This window comes from Polypterus senegalus, chromosome 5 (assembly GCF_016835505.1).
Source record: "Polypterus senegalus isolate Bchr_013 chromosome 5, ASM1683550v1, whole genome shotgun sequence".
Classification (NCBI taxonomy): domain Eukaryota; kingdom Metazoa; phylum Chordata; class Cladistia; order Polypteriformes; family Polypteridae; genus Polypterus; species Polypterus senegalus.
The window spans coordinates 90,691,721-90,709,611 of NC_053158.1; positions in this window are offsets into that span (position 1 = coordinate 90,691,721).

Genomic DNA, 17,891 nt, shown 5'->3' on the forward strand with positions numbered 1-17,891 from the left:
TAATAAATAGTTTGATCAGTTTGATCAATCTGGTATACATGATAGAGCCACGCAGAACCTGTCTTTATAGTGCAAGTGCAAACTTGTTTCTCCTAACGAACAAAAAACCACAAGTGACCAGCTGATGAACTTAAAGGATGTGGTAAATGCTGATCCAAGCAAAATGTTGTAAGATGTAACGGTTTGAAATTCTTGTGCAACCAAAGTCATAAGACAAAGGCCCTATAAAAGATGTGGGATACCGACCCCTCGAGGCAGATGAAGGGCAGGTGTCCTAGGACTGTGCTTCTCTGTCATCTTACCCTTGCCTGGTGTATATTAATAAAAGATTTTTTACTAACTTTAATTAATATCTCTCTGTCTTCAGTCACAAGAAACGACACTAGAGAAAAAGTGTCCACAACCATCATCACTGTCATTAACAAATGAGGAGAGACTTTAAGGTTCAAGCATTGTTCTAGTTTTCTGGAAACCCCAAGAACTCCTCATCTCTAGTGTCAGAATTTATGAAGCTCAGTTGCTCACAATCACTTTGCAGGAGAACATACCTACCACGTGGCATAACCTGTCCAAAGCCAACAGGGGACAAATGCTCCCTGAAGTTATATCGCCAGTCTAATCCCATCTCTATTTGTAATGCCACAAAGCCCTTCATCTTTTATCTTGTCTTTTTTTGAGGATTTCCACTTTGAAAAATGAGAATGCGGTGCAAGTGCAGCCCATGATTCAAAAAATTGCTCTGTATACCTGTTTGTCTCGTCTGACAGTAGCTGAAAGGCAGCCTCAGGAAAGAACAGCCTGAAGTAGTCCAGTGGCTGGTAATCTGTTGAGTCCAACAGCAAGCCATGCTGTCTTGTGAAGTCCGGTAGACAGTTTGGCTCCCATGGATGAATGTCTGGGTATTCCTCCCACACAAATCTTTCCATAGGCGCATCAGCTGCGCGAATGTACTCAGCTGGGGCAGTATCGGCTGGTGTCCAATCAGCTGATGCCACTTCCTCACTCTCTTGCTCGATCTCTTGATCACTCTCAACAAAATCAGATTCTGAAAAATAATGTGCAAAACATCGTCTGCTAAGTATTTTGTTTTCTGCAAATGCCATCTTGCATTTATTTACAATTGTTTACATTTCGTAAATCACACACAAGCAAGGATTAGGTGCAGAGTCAATGAGTCTAACATTCCTCCAAGCAGAGAGGGAATGCCTGTAACGTAACGGTGAGTTTTGTCGCCATTAATGGCTGATTGTCACCCTCTACCCCTGGATGTCGACTTTTTTCAGGTAATACACATTGTCTGTGATGCAATATTCGCTCCATAAGACGCAGAGACATTTCCACCCTTCTTATGGGGAAAAAAGTGTGTCTTATGGAGCGAAAAATACGGTAATTTAATTCAGGCCTCGCGTAGCAAGTAAGTGGAATGTGCCTGTGTCAGCCACGAGGAACGGAATGGTGTGACGGAGGATTGGTTGAAAGTTACACTTCCCAGTATAAAAGACACTTCCTGCCTGAGTCGTCTTTTAACTCAGTCATGATGTTGAGTGAGCATTTGGTGTTGCCAATCTTTGTAGTACATCAAGCATAGTGGCTTGTGCCTTATATTTTCTTTATGTATATATTGATATAAATATCTCCTAGTTATAGCATAGTTTATATGATTTGGGTTTGTGTTGCACTTTTTGGTCTTTTTGTATATACACTTATTTTTGTCTTGTAAATATTTTATGTGGGTCATAGAATTGGAAGGACTGTGCTTTAGTGTAGAATCTTCTTTTTACTTAGGTAGACTACCAATTTTTTGCTTCTTTTTCATTTGGATGCTTGCTTTTCACTGTAAATATTATACAGTTTCACTGCTTTTTGAGAATTTGCTTCTTTGTGTTTTGTGTGTCAGTTACAATGAGGACTATGTAAAAAAAGCCTGCCTGATACTTTTTTCTATGCACCTGTAAATAAAACCCCACTTTTGTTTTTGCAATACTATCTTTTTGTGTCTGTGTCTCACAGTCTATCACCTCTCAATTCTGATCCCAATCAGTCACGAACTACAAGACGCCCAGTCTATAGTTTGGTGCCATTCTTCCCACTACACAGGGTGTCACAGCCTCTCCCTTTATATTATTTATGCTGAACATATTTTGATAATATTCTTAATAATCAGGTCAGTTTGTAGTTTTAAAAAGTATACAGTGACAGCATTATTTGTCATGTGCTGTTCTCAATATACGGTTGCTGGCTTGAAAATTAATTTGGTTGCAGTTTCCATCATTACTCTTTGCTCTTTAACTAAAAAATGAGAAAATCTCACTATGAAATTAGTCATCCATCAAGCATATGCACATTTTTATTCAATGTATCCGAGAAACAAAAATCTCTGTAACAAACCTATTTTACTAGTTTATTAGATTGTGTCTGACTTAAGCACCCTTTGCTTAGGCCTCACAGAATAAAGAACAAGTGCAACATACAAGCACAAACACATTTCTTGGTACCTTTCCAGCTCCTTGAGAAAGTGCTATATGCCTCCTGATAAGTGATTAAATGAAGAGCAATTGCCCCATGTATACCTGCATGCCTTTGATATGTCATTGAATAAAGCAAAGGAAGTGTGAAAAGATAGAAAGTACTTCTTATTCTACAACGATATTCTAAAATGGCCTGGACATATTTGTTGGTACCCCTAGAAAAGATCATAAATAATTGGATTAAAGTAATTTTTCAAACTAGGTGCTTTCTTTAATTAGTATCACACATGTCAGTTATTCAGCCTATTTAAATGGAGAAAAGTTGTCACTCCACTGTTGGGAGCATTGTGTGTCCCACATTAAACATAAACCTAAAAAAAAACAAAGGAGGGAATGGCTGAGGAGATCATAAAGAAAATTATAGACAGACATGTTAAAGAGAAAGGCTATAAGACCATCTCCAAGAAGCTTGATGTTCCTGTGACAACAGGAACTTTTATGAAGAAGTTCAGTGTCCATGGGACTCTAGCCAACCACCTTTGACATAACTGTAAGAGGAAAACCAAACCCAGAATGGGCATACAGATAGTGAGAATGGTAGACAAAAAGTCAACTTCCAAAGTGATGTGTGTATATTTATTTATTTACACATCTACCTATTTATGTATTTATTTATTTAAAGAGCTTCTGTAAAATAGCCAAATTCCCACCTAAGGACAAATAAAGTTCTATCTATTGTCATAAACTCGACTCAGAGTCATAGAAAGTTTTGGGGCAGCCACCCGTATATTTGGTATCCTGGCTACAAAGTCGCATAAAATGTATACAGCACTGATGTGCATAAAACCAAATCCAAAACAGAACTGAGGGAACAGGGAAAAGGTGGAGGCTTTTAAAGGGAAAGACAGGAAGTGAGGTCAAAGGGGTCGGGCTCATAAGGATCTTCAACCATAGGCTCAAGCCCGGATGTGACATCACAGGGTCCGGAGCCGGCAAAGCTCTTCTTCTATAGGCTCAGACCCGGAAGTGACGTCAAGAGGGCCAGGCAGAATCTCCCATGAATGGTCTGCAGGAAAGGGAAAAAAAGAGTCAGTGCCCTCTGTCACATCCTGGTCTAATTCGGAGTTGCCCTTCCTCAAGCCTTTTAGCTGCCTCCCATGTGCACGTGTGTGACACTATCTATTTATCTATCTATCTATCTTGTATGATGCACACATACAGTTGGTGCAAATGGGATCAAGTTTGCTGGCTATCTCTCATGCTTGCCTTTCAGCTCATTGCATGGGCTGATAGTTAAGAAGAAAAGAAATAAATGATAGTTATGAATCTTAAAAAGCAAGTCAATTTAAATTAAGGTGATAGACTGTGTAGTGTTGGGAGAAGTAATTGGATGTTGTTTGTTGTCTCTCTCTGTGTGTTTGTGTGTGTGATTTAGCAAAAATATTTTTCTTTTTTTAATGCAATGAATACTATATGCATTGGGAGTGGGGTAAGTATTGAATTAGAATTTTATTTTTTTATATGTACATTGTTTTCAGGAAAAAGGATTAATTGTGCTTCAAAACTTTAGATTTTGTAACAAGAAGGGTATACACTTTGCAACAAAAGACATCTTAAGGCAGATCATAAATAATACATTTTAATAGGTATCTTTTGTACACCTTTAAATATATGGGAGTTGTGATTTATTGATCATCATGGGCTTTTAGTTGAATTTGTTTTGTCTATAAAAGCTTTTGAATGTCAGAGGATAATGGATCACTTCTTTACAATATTTAACTTCTACTTCTTTCATCCTTTTAAGTTATATGTTCATCTGTGTAACATTGTACAACCAAGTAGAAGTGAACAAAACATGATTTTGTCAGTGGATTAAGTCATTTAACTTCACTTGATAAAATATTCACTTAAATGGTCATTATATTGTTTGACGAACAGACTGCAATCCATTACATCAACAGTTAGTACTCTATCATCTCTTAATGGCATCTCTTTTATTCATTGTTCCAAGGTCAATTGCACTCAGATTGCTAAAAACCTGGAATCAGTGTCTGGGTAGCACTTTTAAGTGGTCATCAGCTTCTATTTGTTCGTCACAGACAATATGTCAAGGTTACTTTGTTATAGATTAATTAATTTACAGCAAAATTAAGTACAGCAGGTTTAGTAGTTGAAAGTCCTTTGTAAGATCAGTTCAATTGAGAAGCAGTTACTTGTTAAATGGCATTTCAAAGGTAAATAAAAGTGCAGTTTCAATAGTTCAAAGTTATTTTTATAAGTAAATTACAGGTAGAAAAGCACTGTGCTGTGCATTTTTCTTACAGTATAAAGATTAATAAAACTATAATTTACAGAAAGATCTTCTGTATAACATAAGATATGTATGACTGGTAATGTGGAGCTACTGTATTTGCCTCTTCTCTACTCTCATTAGACCCTCTATATCTCCAAACCTATTTATGTATTCTTTCCTTCCCTCTCTGAATGTATTCTTCACATGTTGTTTATTTGTAATTGACTCCAGCCAAAAAAAAACAAAAATAAGAGCAGAAGAAAGAAGAAATGCAAAGTGGCCCAAAGTTAACTCACTCCTGACAGAAGTGAACAGAATTGTCAAGAGTGCTTGATCAAGTACATAAATACAACAGTCGTTTAATGAAGTTTGCCTGAAAAAGGTCACAGAGATAGGTGCAAGTTATTTAATGTTTAATATTATCTTCTCTCTTTGCTATCAGGAAGAAGTCCATCCATATATATTATAATAGCCTCCAATGTTCTCCTCACTCAATATTGCACTGTCCAGCAACACCACTTATGATGTGAGACATCTCAACTGTAAAATATATAAAAAACACAACATTGAACAAGATTCTGACTCCCATCATACCGCCAATTAGATCTATTTGTTATCACAAACAATCAAATAAGCATTAACAGTATTCATTGTGTAAGTCCCATTCAAAACTATTTAGACTTCTTGTTGGTTTGTTCCCTTTATTATTAATAACAATTAATAACATTAATGTGTAAGAATAATATGAATATTTTTGCAATGAAGTGGACATGTTGAGATACAACATGTGAATGTGGGAATTAATCTCTTTTTGCAAATGACAAAAATAATTCATTTTTGGTAGGAATTTATAAAAGATATCATTTTTCACATTACATGATTTTGATGTAAGAGGAATAAAATTACTCTGTTACTATCTGTGCTTGCATTACAGTGTATTGTGTGCTAATGTGAATTAAAGCAGAAGTTGTAAAATCACTGGTTTTCAGTCTAACAGCAGTAATTAAAATTACAATGCTGTCTTTTATATTTCTATAAATATTTGCTTGATCTTAATGTAAATGAATGTTATATCTATAATTAAAGATGCATAAACAAACCTCCTAAACCTGATATCAATAGTGGTAGTAGTGGCAGTGAGGCTAGTAATATTGTCACATGTACCATGAAATTCTTACTTTCATATCTGACATTAGCAAGGTAGTGAACACAAACTTAATTAAATAATATACATGTATATAAAAATATGAGAACTTTTAAGAAAGGTCTGAGTGGAAGTTTTTCCTAATAATCTACAAAAGTGTTTCTTAAAGTTTTTTTTCACATCCTAATTTTGACATCTTTGTACCCCAAAATCAGCTTTAACAGTTATCCCTTTCCACTTTGACGACTGCCCATAACCATTTTGGAGAAAGGAAGTCCCCTTTTTGACAATCGCTGCCTTTTGGTCATTGCGGGTCAATGTTCACTGATTGGACTGCCCTCGCAGTGACCCATCATGAAATGCTCCAAAAACTATAAGTAACCCTTTCCCATTAAATGCAATTGTGAAAATCGACTCTGTTACCCAAAATCAGACAACTAAGACACTATGATCTAATAAGTGAAACAGCATGCAGTATAGAAACATAATTACTTAAAGATTGGCAATAATGTTTGTGTTGGCCACATTGAAAACTATAATACTTTTAAAGTTCAAACAAGTAGGTGAGACTAAAAGAGGATATTATTAACAGTTGCATGTCTATTTCTCTGCCTCTGTCTCTCTCCTTGCCTTGGACCACACCCATGATCTTTAAGAAGGTATATTCACACAAAGATTCTTCTTTAAATCATGGCTATATTCATAAATCATCTACAAACATGCTACATGCTACTACAGATCCTAGGTGGGATCTTATAAACAACTCATATCACCCAGACTCCAGCACAGGAGAGGGACAACCCTTTACAAAGTAGATCTGACATTCTGCATGGAAGTGGGTTAGAATATATATAGTGTCACACAAATTTTTGGAAGACAAGTTCAGGGCTCGTTAGCTGGCAATACCCGGGCTGAGGCTTGGTGCTGTCACCTAATTTCTTTCCTCTCATTCAACCTGCAGATCCAGCAATTGGTGGAAGGCTGCTGAGTCATGTCACCTCTAGTTACCATGCATATGGGCCTGCCTCTTCTACCTTACACACCTCATAACCGAAGCTGCTGCCATTATGGAGTCAGTCAACATAAGGACAAGTTTGCAAAGACACTTTTTCACAACACTTAAACTTTTTTTTTTATTTTGATTTCAATACCCGGGGTTTTTCTATGAAGGCTCCAAATCTTTATCATTTCCATTGTGCTTATTTTCTTACACAAGCCAGTAATTTTCAACCTTCCGTGCAGTCTTTGCTAGCTTGCTTTCTTAGTAATAAAATGGCATTCCATATCCTAAGATATGATTTCCATTTCATTCATTTTCCTATGGTTAGTTCAAATAGAAGCTCCATACTTCTTCTTTTGTGTGACTTCTTGTTGGTGGGGTGGGGGAACATAGTGATATCCCTTTTGGATGCTTTGGGTTTTGGTTTTAGGAGAACCATCATTCTAAATTACTCTATCTAGCACAGATGAACTCACAGACTCCTCTACCACACCAAAGTCACAATTCTAGGAGATGATAAACTAATAAATAAATACATTTATTTTAAAAGTAAACAGGAAACTCAGAAATAAAAGTCTGCTAATTAATTTTGTTTTATGCTACATACTGTAGCTATTCAAAGGATGCTAATATATTGTCAGTACACAGGTCTATGAATTTCCCAGTACTATAAACATATATATTCTAAATACTGTTTACTGTGGGAATAGTGGAAATATGACATTGTTTCTTAAATATGTTAGTAACAGCTCAGCAGTCATGTAGCTCCTGCAAAAAGTATTACCATTTAAAAAATCTTTTTCAATTGTCTGTATCTTTAAGGATGGATGAAAAAATACACAAGTTGACGTGAATTAGGAAATGGAAAGATGTATCTTCTCTCACTGTGACACATTTGCTTTTTTCTCTTTTAACACAACTGCAGGTATTTGCAGTGTATGATGTTTCTTCAACAAAACAGAACTTGACTAATAACGTGAATGTCACTGCTTGTTAATGAAGCAAAGAAAGGATAAACCAACTTCTCACGGTTATTTAAATTTCAATTGACATAATGAAGATTATATTTTTTGCTGCTTGCTGATGGTGTTTTTACATGAAAAATGAAGATCAACATTATGTTGGCACTGCCTGTCAGTTAAACTCTTAAAATATACATATATAATCTATGCATTATTAATAATTAAAGATTGAGGTTTCGAAAAGATAATTAAAGAAAGTCACAAGAAGCATGGCATACTTTATCCTTTGAGCTAATTGATTCATTTATAAAATATGGCTTGTATTGACACCAATAATCAGATGTGTGAATATCCTACCTAATACAAGAGATTCCTAGATTTAAATATTAAAAAAATAAATTATTTTAGATGTATATTCATTAAGAAATAGGTATTACACTTCCTGTTGATCATCCTTAGGTAGTGAGTACCTCCATAAAAAACAGACTATCTATACTAATAAAAGGCAAAGCCCTCACTGACTGACTGACTTACTGACTGACTGACTCACTCACTCACTCACTCACTCACTCACTCACTCATCACTAATTCTCCAACTTCCCGTGTAGGTAAAAGGCTGAAATTTGGCAGGCTCATTCCTTACAGCTTACTTACAAATGTTGGGCAGGTTTCATTTCGAAATTCTATGCGTAATGGTCATAACTGGAACCTATTTTCGTCCATATACTGTAAGAGACTGCAGCTCGATGGCCGTGGGAGGCGTGATGATGCGAGATGTAATTGAGTGCCTGCCCATATAAGGTAAATATTCATGGGTCAAGGACTGTGCTTAGCATATTTATAAGTAAAAATATCTGAATCAGACTGATGTTAATTATATTTTGTCCATGAATACTTATTAAATAATTCCAAATAGTCTGTCCGCTTCCTTTCATAGCTTTTCCGATGGTTGTGCTGCTTCCAGGCATGTATTTTCGTATTAAAGCATTTAACCAATCACATTTCAGCCATCATTTGTTGCCAGGCAGAGAGGCCTTCACAATCCGTTGTGTAGGCACTCTAATACAGAATAAATGTTGATTAACCTGTTGCTTCAACCAATCAGATTTTGAGTTGGTGTCAGTAGAGCACTCTAGCAGGCGTACGGCAACATCACCGTATTCAGACCCATTGATTGGATAGAAGCTGATATGAGGAACTCTACGAGGCCACTGAACGCACTGCAAGCGCCCCGAGCGTCCTCGTGCGCACTACGGCCAACTCCATGGCAGGATTCTGGACAATATTATTTGCCAGACACAGACTAGATTTCAAGACCACGAAAACCTGATGTTTGTCATGCTCCTCGAGCCCCAGAAGTTTCAGGAATACAAGAAAAATTTCACGCATGCAGCCTTCTCCAGTTTAACACAAGAGCCACGGAGCGGTTTTTGATCTGTCTCGGATAAAAACAGAACTGACTGTAATGTATGCCATGGATGATTTTGCAGGAAAATCTCCCACTGATCTCCTTGACTTCCTTCATCAGAAAAATCTGAATGAGAGCATGGGGCAGCTGTTCACTTTGGTATATTTCACGGTGACCATTCCCGTGTACACTGCTTCTGTCGAACGGACATTTTCAGCCCTAAAGCGAATTAAAACTTATGCCAGAAATACGACAGGGCAGGCTCGACTTTCAGCATTAGCTTCAATGACAATAGAAAGGGACTTTTTGAGGGAACTGTGCACGGATAATGCGTACGACAGAGTAATTGAACAGTTTTTGAGGAAAGAGAGGAAGATAGATTTTGTTTACAAATAATCCGAATTTTTGGTGAGTAAAATGTTGCGATTTTCCTAAATAATATTGCAAGTTTATGAGTTATTATTGATGTTTTTTATGTGTGTTGCGGCTGTGGCTGCAGTAAAAAGGAACTTGCTCACCCCTGGTTTTTCTATTCAATAAAGGCATTTATTGTGGCTACGGGAGTTATCTTATAACGTCCGAGGTTCGATTCCCGAGAGGGGGTGCAGTGAGTATGTATGCCTGATGAGCCCAGAATTAGGGCAAAACACGTGCCACGTACTCTTTGCATTATTTGACAGTAAAACTATTTCTATATATATCTATACTAATAAAAGGCAAAGCCCTCACTGACTGACTCACTGACTCACTGACTGACTCACTGACTCATCACTAATTCTCCAACTTTCCGTATAGGTAGAAGGCTGAAATGTGGCAGGCTCATTCCTTACAGCTTCCTTACAAAAATTGGACAGGTTTCATTTTGAAATTCTACGCATAATGGTCATAACTAGAAGCTATTTTTCTCCATTTACTGTAATGGAGTTGAGCTCGAAAGCTGCGGGGGGCGGAGTTTCGTGTGACATCATCACGCCTCTCACGTAATCACGCATTACGTAGAAAACCAGGAAGAGCTACAAAAAGCGCTGAAGAAAACATGCATCATATAATTAAGAAGGCAGCGAAACAATTAGAAGTGAGCGAGTGACATATAAAACCATATTCAGCGGCTCACGTGAACTGACGCCATGCGCAGGCAAAAAGCAACAGTTCCAAAGAGTGCTGAACAAAAACCGAATTACACTGCTACGCTCAAATAGACAAACCACATGCCATGGCGCAATAGTAGAGGCTTCGTCTCTAGAGCCGGCGTCCGAGGTTCGATTCTCGAGAGGGGGTGTATGTACGCGCGCTTCCCGATTCATTTTAGCCTCGCATCCCCTTGGTTTGAGACGTATGAAAAATATGCGGTAACCAGAAAGACAGATCACCAATTGAAGCTTTATGAATAATGGATACTTTATTCGGGATCAATGATTGTTTTGGTAAAGCCATACTCAGTGTATTCATTAGATGAACGGTAAAAAAGTATGAGCGAGGGGAGGGTAACTTATTGAGGCACACAGGCAAAACCACAATAGCACACGGGCTTAATGTACTGTAGTGCGCGTCAACTCGATCTGAATTGTGCGATCACATTCGAAAAAATATTTCTTTGCAAGCTCTATTTAGTCCATATGTGTCAAACTCAAGGCCCACGGGGCACATCCGGCCCGGCGTGTAATTATATCTGGCCCTTCGAGATCATTTTATATACTGTATTATTGTTATTAATGGCCCGGGGATATGAAGCGCTGGTAACACAATAAACTACAGATCCCATAATGCAGCGCTTCAGCTGCCTTGCTGAACACTTACCGCGTTAATCAAGTCTAGCTTATGATGCTGCAAGTTATTGCGAAGCTAGCCCACACGATGCCAAAGAGAAAAGGTGATTCTGAACATAGAGCCTTTAAAAACCGATGGGAGGCTGAGTATATGTTTACTGACATTGCCGGTAAACCCGTGTGTCTCATTTGTGGACCTAATGTGGCTGTAATTACAGAATTTATTTTTAAGACGGCACTATGAGACAAAACATCAAGATAACCTGAAAGACCTGAATGCAATGCACAAGATACAGAAAGCAGAAGAGTTAAAGAAGAATCTGACACTTCAGCAGACGTTTTTACCCGTGCAAAATCACAAAGTGATTTCAAGTGAAGCTACTTTTATGGGAGACACAAATGCACCAGTGCAACTTGCCCCACTTTCCCTGTTGCTATGTAATGTTGAACCAAATCGGCACAACGGTGTTCCTAAATACGCACTTTGCTGATAAACTGAGCGCACTGCACACTGAGTTCACACGGCGCTTTGGTGACTTTGAAGAACAAAAAAAGAATTTTGAGTTGTTTCGCAACCCATTTGCCGTTGATGTGGAAACTGAACCTGTGCACATTCAGATGGAGGTGATTGAGCTGCAGTGTAATGGCACACTGAAGGCAAAGTACGATACTGCACGGCCCGCACAGTTTATTCACTCCATTCCCGCAGAAATGCTCCAGCTCCGTCTACATGTGGCTCAAACCTTGTACATGTTTGGTAGCACATATCTGTGTGAGAAGCTCTTCTCAGTCATGAAGACTAACAAAACAGCACACAGGAGTCGCCTCACTGATGAGCACCTGCAGTCCATCCTGAGAATCTCCACAACACAGAACCTCACACCAAACATAAACGAACTTGTTGCCAAAAAAAGATGCCAGGCGTATTTATGATAAAATGACATAAGAGCAAAGACAACTGAATGATTTGATTTGTTATTGATGAAAAGAACAAATTTTATTGATATTTCCAGGTTTTGTTATGCACCATGTTCATATTTGAATTTGTATAATTTTGACAGGATATATTTTTATGGACAGCAAAATCTTTTGGGATATTTAAAATTTAAGTTTATATTTTATATAAAATTACATAAGAGTAAAAAAATTTGAATGTTTGTTCTTTTAACGTTTACTTTATTTCTAACTTGTATAATTTAGACAGGATGTATTTTTATGGAGAGCAAAATATTATAAGTTATTTAAGGTTTGAGTTGATTTATTCCGGAATAATATTCTGTCGACTAAATAAAAATTCCTTCTATTTCAAATTTAAAAAGAACTTGAACAGATACGATAGTTCATAATATCCACGCAGACTTGCACGTAAGAGCGGGAGTCATCCGTTTTAACAAGCAGCGTATTGCACTGATACGAAATAGCCTGCCCATTTAATTATTTAGGAATGGATGAATAAATTAAGATTTTGTACAAATAATGTTTTTCATTTTTCTTCCTTCATGGATTCTGGTACCCCCAGCAACAGTTGCTCGCACCCCAAACACTGTATATATATATATATATATATATATATATATATATATATAAAATATGTGTGTGTGTGTGTGTATATGTATATATGTACAGTATATATATATAATATATATATATATATATATACAGTATATATATCTATATACATAATTCACTAAGGCAAGACAACCATGGACGCCGGAAGGGGCGTGGATTCACTAAGCGATAAGTGAGACACCTATGGCGCACGCAGGAAGGAGCCACGGCCACCAACTCCAAGACCATTGGATACGACGACAACTCACAGAGCTACGCCCACCAACTTAGACGCGACAACACAGAAAAACCAGCGTCATTTATATTCGTCTGTTGTAGAGGTCACATGCAGCTCAGACCCACATTGACTGTTAATAGAGGCATGTTTCTCGCAGAGGTGAATCGCCATATGCGGCGTGTAAAACTGTTTGCGAGGGGTATCCCATGGGATCCTTAAACGTTCCTTTACAACTGAGGTTAAAACACAATGAAGTGAGCAGTCTTTAAAAAACGAGTTTTCGGTTACGACGCACGACTGCGTGCACTATAGCAAACTGTTTTACACGCTACATACCGCAATTCACATCCGCGACAAACATGCGTCTTCTTAGATACTCCTGCACTTTGTACACACCCCCCTCCCACCGTGGTCGGGTGTCTTGGTGGATTATATATAGAAAGGCAGCCAAAACCGCACAGAGCAATGAAAAGTCTACGTAAGTCACAGGTGCATCTGGACTGTACAAAGACTTGAGTGACGAGTTGGAGGTGGGCACATGAGCAGGCAATGTATACTGAACGAGAAACCAGCAGACTAGCATGACGGAGGGAGCGGAGTGGATGTCCTTCTCCTCTCCTCCCGTTCCACCCTGAGCGCCGCACGGACGATTGTGTGTTAGTTCGTTCCGTGCATTGGTTAAAACCCAATGAAGGAAGCAGTCTTTAAAAACCAATAAGCCCTGTGCCTCTGTTTCATTACCATCTCACCTGCTTCACCAATGCAGGCCCTGCAACAGGCGATCCAACCGGGTAACCGGGTAAAGTCTTTGGGTTCAGGGGGGAGTATGGTTACAAACCTGAAACTTAAAGGAATTGACGGAAGGGCACCACCAGGTGTGGAGCCTTTCGCTTCATTTGACTCAACGGTCGGTGTCCAAATTTATATATATATATATATATAACAGCTTACAGAAAGTAGGCATTTAAAGTCACAGTTCTAAAAACGCAGGACACTAAAGAGACTTGTCTACCGACTGTGAAAAACACCCAAAGAGAGATGCCCAGGGTCCCTGCTTATCTGCGTGAATGTGCATTAGGCATGCTGCAGGGAGGCATGAGGACTGCTGTTGTGGCTAGGGCAATAAATTGCCATGTCCGCACTGTGAGACGCCTAAGACAACGCTACAGGATGGCCACAACAACTGCTCGAGTAACACCAGGAACACACAATCCCTCCATCAGTGCTCAGACTGTCCGCAATCGGCTGAGAGAGGCTGGACTGAGGGCTTGTAGGCCTGTTGTAAGGCAGGTCCTTACTAGACATCACCAGCAACAACACCACCTATGGGCACAAACCCACCTTCGCTGGACCAGACAGGAGTGGCAAAAAGTGCTCTTCACTGATGAGTCACGGTTTTGTCTCACCAGGGGTGATGGATGCAGGTTGCAGGTGCCTTGGTGGAAGAGTGGGGTAACATCTCACAGCAAGAACTGACAAATCTGGTCCAGTCCATGAGGAGGAGATGCACTGCAGTACTTCAAGCAGCTGGTGGCCACACCAGATACTGACTGGTACTTTTGATTTTGAGCCTCCCTTCATTCAGGGACACATTGTGAAACATTTTTAGTTTATGTCTTATTAAGTTGACTCTTTTAGTGTTCATAAAAATATTTACACATTAAGTTTACTGAAAGTAAAAACAGTTAAAAGTCAGAGGACGTTTCTTTTTTTGCTGAGTATATATACACACCTCACCACAATTGTGGTGTCTGATAACCTCAAAAAATGGCAAAGCAGTTTGAGTCTAGTAGAGTTAGAGTTAGATTCTAGTAGAAAACTATTACAGTATATGAAGGGGACTACCTGAGAATAATGCAAGGCAATGCACTGCACAATAATCTGACACAGTCATTCTGAAGTTTACAATATGTACCATGTTTTGTTTCCATGTTATTCTTTTAAGATGGTTTTAATTTTGTTTTTGTAAGTTTATACTCTTACTAGCAAAATACCCGCGCTTCGCAGCGGAGAAGTAGTGTGTTAAAGAAGCAATGAAAAAGAAAAGGAAACATTTTGAAAATAACGTAACATGATTGTCAATGTAATTGTTTTGTCACTGTTGTGAGTGATGAGTGTTGTTGTCATATATATATATATATATATATTTACACACACACACATAAACATATATATATATACATATCTATACATATACACATATATACATACATATATATATCTACATATATACACATACATATACATACACACATACATACATACACACACATATATAAACATATATATACATATACATACATATCTACATATATACACACACAGCTATTTCGGATCAGCAATACGCTGCTTGTTAAAATGGATAACTCCCGCTCTTACTTGCAAGTCTGCGTGGATATTATGAACTATCGTATTTGTTCAAGTTCTATTTAAATTTTAAATAGAAGGAATTTTTATTTAGTCGACAGAAATATCTTTGGTAGGAATGGTAAAAACAGACAGGAATATTATTCCTGAATAAATCAACTCAAACCTTAAACAACTTATAATATTTTGCTCTCCATAAAAATATATCCTGTCTAAATTATACAAGTTAGAAATAAAGTAAACGTTAAAAGAACAAACATTCAAATTTCTTTACTCTTATGTAATTTTATATAAAAAATAAACTTAGATTTTAAATATCCCAAAAGATTTTGCTCTCCATAAAAATATATCCTGTCAAAATTATACAAATTCAAATATGAACATGCTGCATAACAAAACCTGGAAATATAAATAAAATGTGTTCCTTTCAGCAATAACAAATCAAATCATTCAGTTGTCTTTGCTCATATGTCATTTTAGAGCTGGACGCCTGGCATCTTTTTTTGGCAACAAATTCGTTTATGTTTGGTGTGAGGTTCTGTGTTGTGGAGATTCTCAGGATGGATTGCAGGTGCTCATCAGTGAGGCGACTCCTGTGTGCTGTTTTGTTAGTCTTTATCACTGAGAAGAGCTTCTCACACAGATATGTGCTACCAAACATGCACAAGGTTCGAGCCGCATGTAGACGGACTTTTTTTGTTCTTCAAAGTCACCAAAGCGCCGTGCAAACTCAGTGCGCTCAGTTTATCAGCAAAGTGCGATTTGGGAACACCGTAGTGACGACTTGGTTTAACATTACTTGGCAACAGGGAAAGTGGGCAAGGTGCAAGGTGCATTTGTGTCTCCCATAAAAGCAGCTTCACTTGAAATCACTTTGTGATTGTGCACGGGTAAAAACGTCCGCTGAAGTGTCAGATTCTTATTTAATTATTCTGCTTTCTGTATCTTCTGCATTGCATTCAGGTTACCCTGATGTTTTGTCTCATAGTGCCGTCTTAGATTAAATTCTGTAATTACAGCCACATTAGCTCCACAAATGAGACACACGGGTTCAGTAAACATATACTCAGCCTCCCATCGGTTTTAAAGGCTCTATTTTCAGAATCAACTTTTCTCTCAGCATCGTGTGAGCTAGCTTCGCAATAACTTGCAGCATCATAAGCTAGACTTGATTAACGCGTAAGTGTTCGCAAGGCAGCTGAAGCGCTGCATTATGGGATCTGTAGTTTATTGTGTTACCAGCGCTTCATATACCTGGGCCATTAATAACAATAATACAGTATATAAAATGATCTCGGGCCGGATATAATTACACTGGCGGATGTGGCCCGTGGCCCTTGAGTTTGACAAATATGGACTAAATAGAACTTGAAAAGATATATATTTTTTGAAATGTGATCGCAATTCAGATAGAGTTGACGCAAGACTACAGCCTGCATCCTCCCTCGCTCTTACTTTTTACCGCTCATCTAATGAATACACTGAGTATGGCTTTACCAAAACAATCATTGATGGTGAATAAAGTATCCATTATTCGAGTATGTAGATCGGAATATATATATACATATATATATACCCAGCGTATCAGCGGAGAAGTAGTGTGTTAAAAAGCTAGAAAAGAAAAGGGAACATTTTAAAATAACATAACATGACTGTCAATATACAGTATTTGTTTTGTGAGTGTTACTGAGTGTTGCTGTCATCAAGGATTTGATTATCATTATTTCTTTCAATCAGGTTCGTATTTGTAGGATGTGTTGTGTTCAAGTTACATTCCGTGTTTGTCAATCGCTGTAAAGATGACAGGTTTCTTTCATCGATTCGTTTCTTACTGCATCAATAAACAGCTCGTCTTCTTCTTTATCTGAGACCTGACACACTGCATGCACGGGTTTTTTTACACTGTCTTCCTTTAGCGGGACATTGACTTTTTCCACCGTGTGCTTTGTTTCCGCAGTAGCTGGATTTATGAATATGCTTATCAGACGCTTCATATTTTTGCTGCCTTTTCAATTGTGTAATTCGGTTTTGTTCAGCTCTTTGGAACTGTTGCCTTTTATCTGTGCACTGCGTCAGTTCACGTGAGCCTCTCGGTGTACATGCATCGAAGGTTCCCAGCTGTGCTGGTGCCATCTCGTGCTATGTCCATGGCTGTATTTAATGTTACCTTAGTCCTGGCACTTAAAACTTTCTCTCGCAGTTTCGCTGAGTTTGTGTCAAACACCACCCTGACCATCTCATCTTCCTCTCCATAAACACAGTCCTTCACCCGTGAATATTTAGTGGGAGTTTGCTATTGGATTGCCGCTGACGGACGGCCTTATATGGGCAGGCACTAAATTACAAACGCCAGCGGCAGCCTGTCTATGAACTTAATTTAAAGTGTAGGTTTACATCGTGCTTTGTTTCCGAAGTAGCAGAACTCATGAACATGGTTGTATATGTCACTTGCTCGCTTCTTATTGTTTCGCTGCCTTCTCAATTATATAATGCATGTTTTCTTCAGCGCTTTTTGGAGGTCTTCCTGGTTTTCTATGTACTGCGTGATTACGGAGGCGTGATGATGTCACACGAAACTCCGCCCCCACGGCGTTCACGCTCATCTCCATTACAGTAAATGGAGAAAAACAGCTTCCAGTTATGACCATTACGCGTAGAATTTCGATATAAAACCTGCCCAACTTTTGTAAGGAAGCT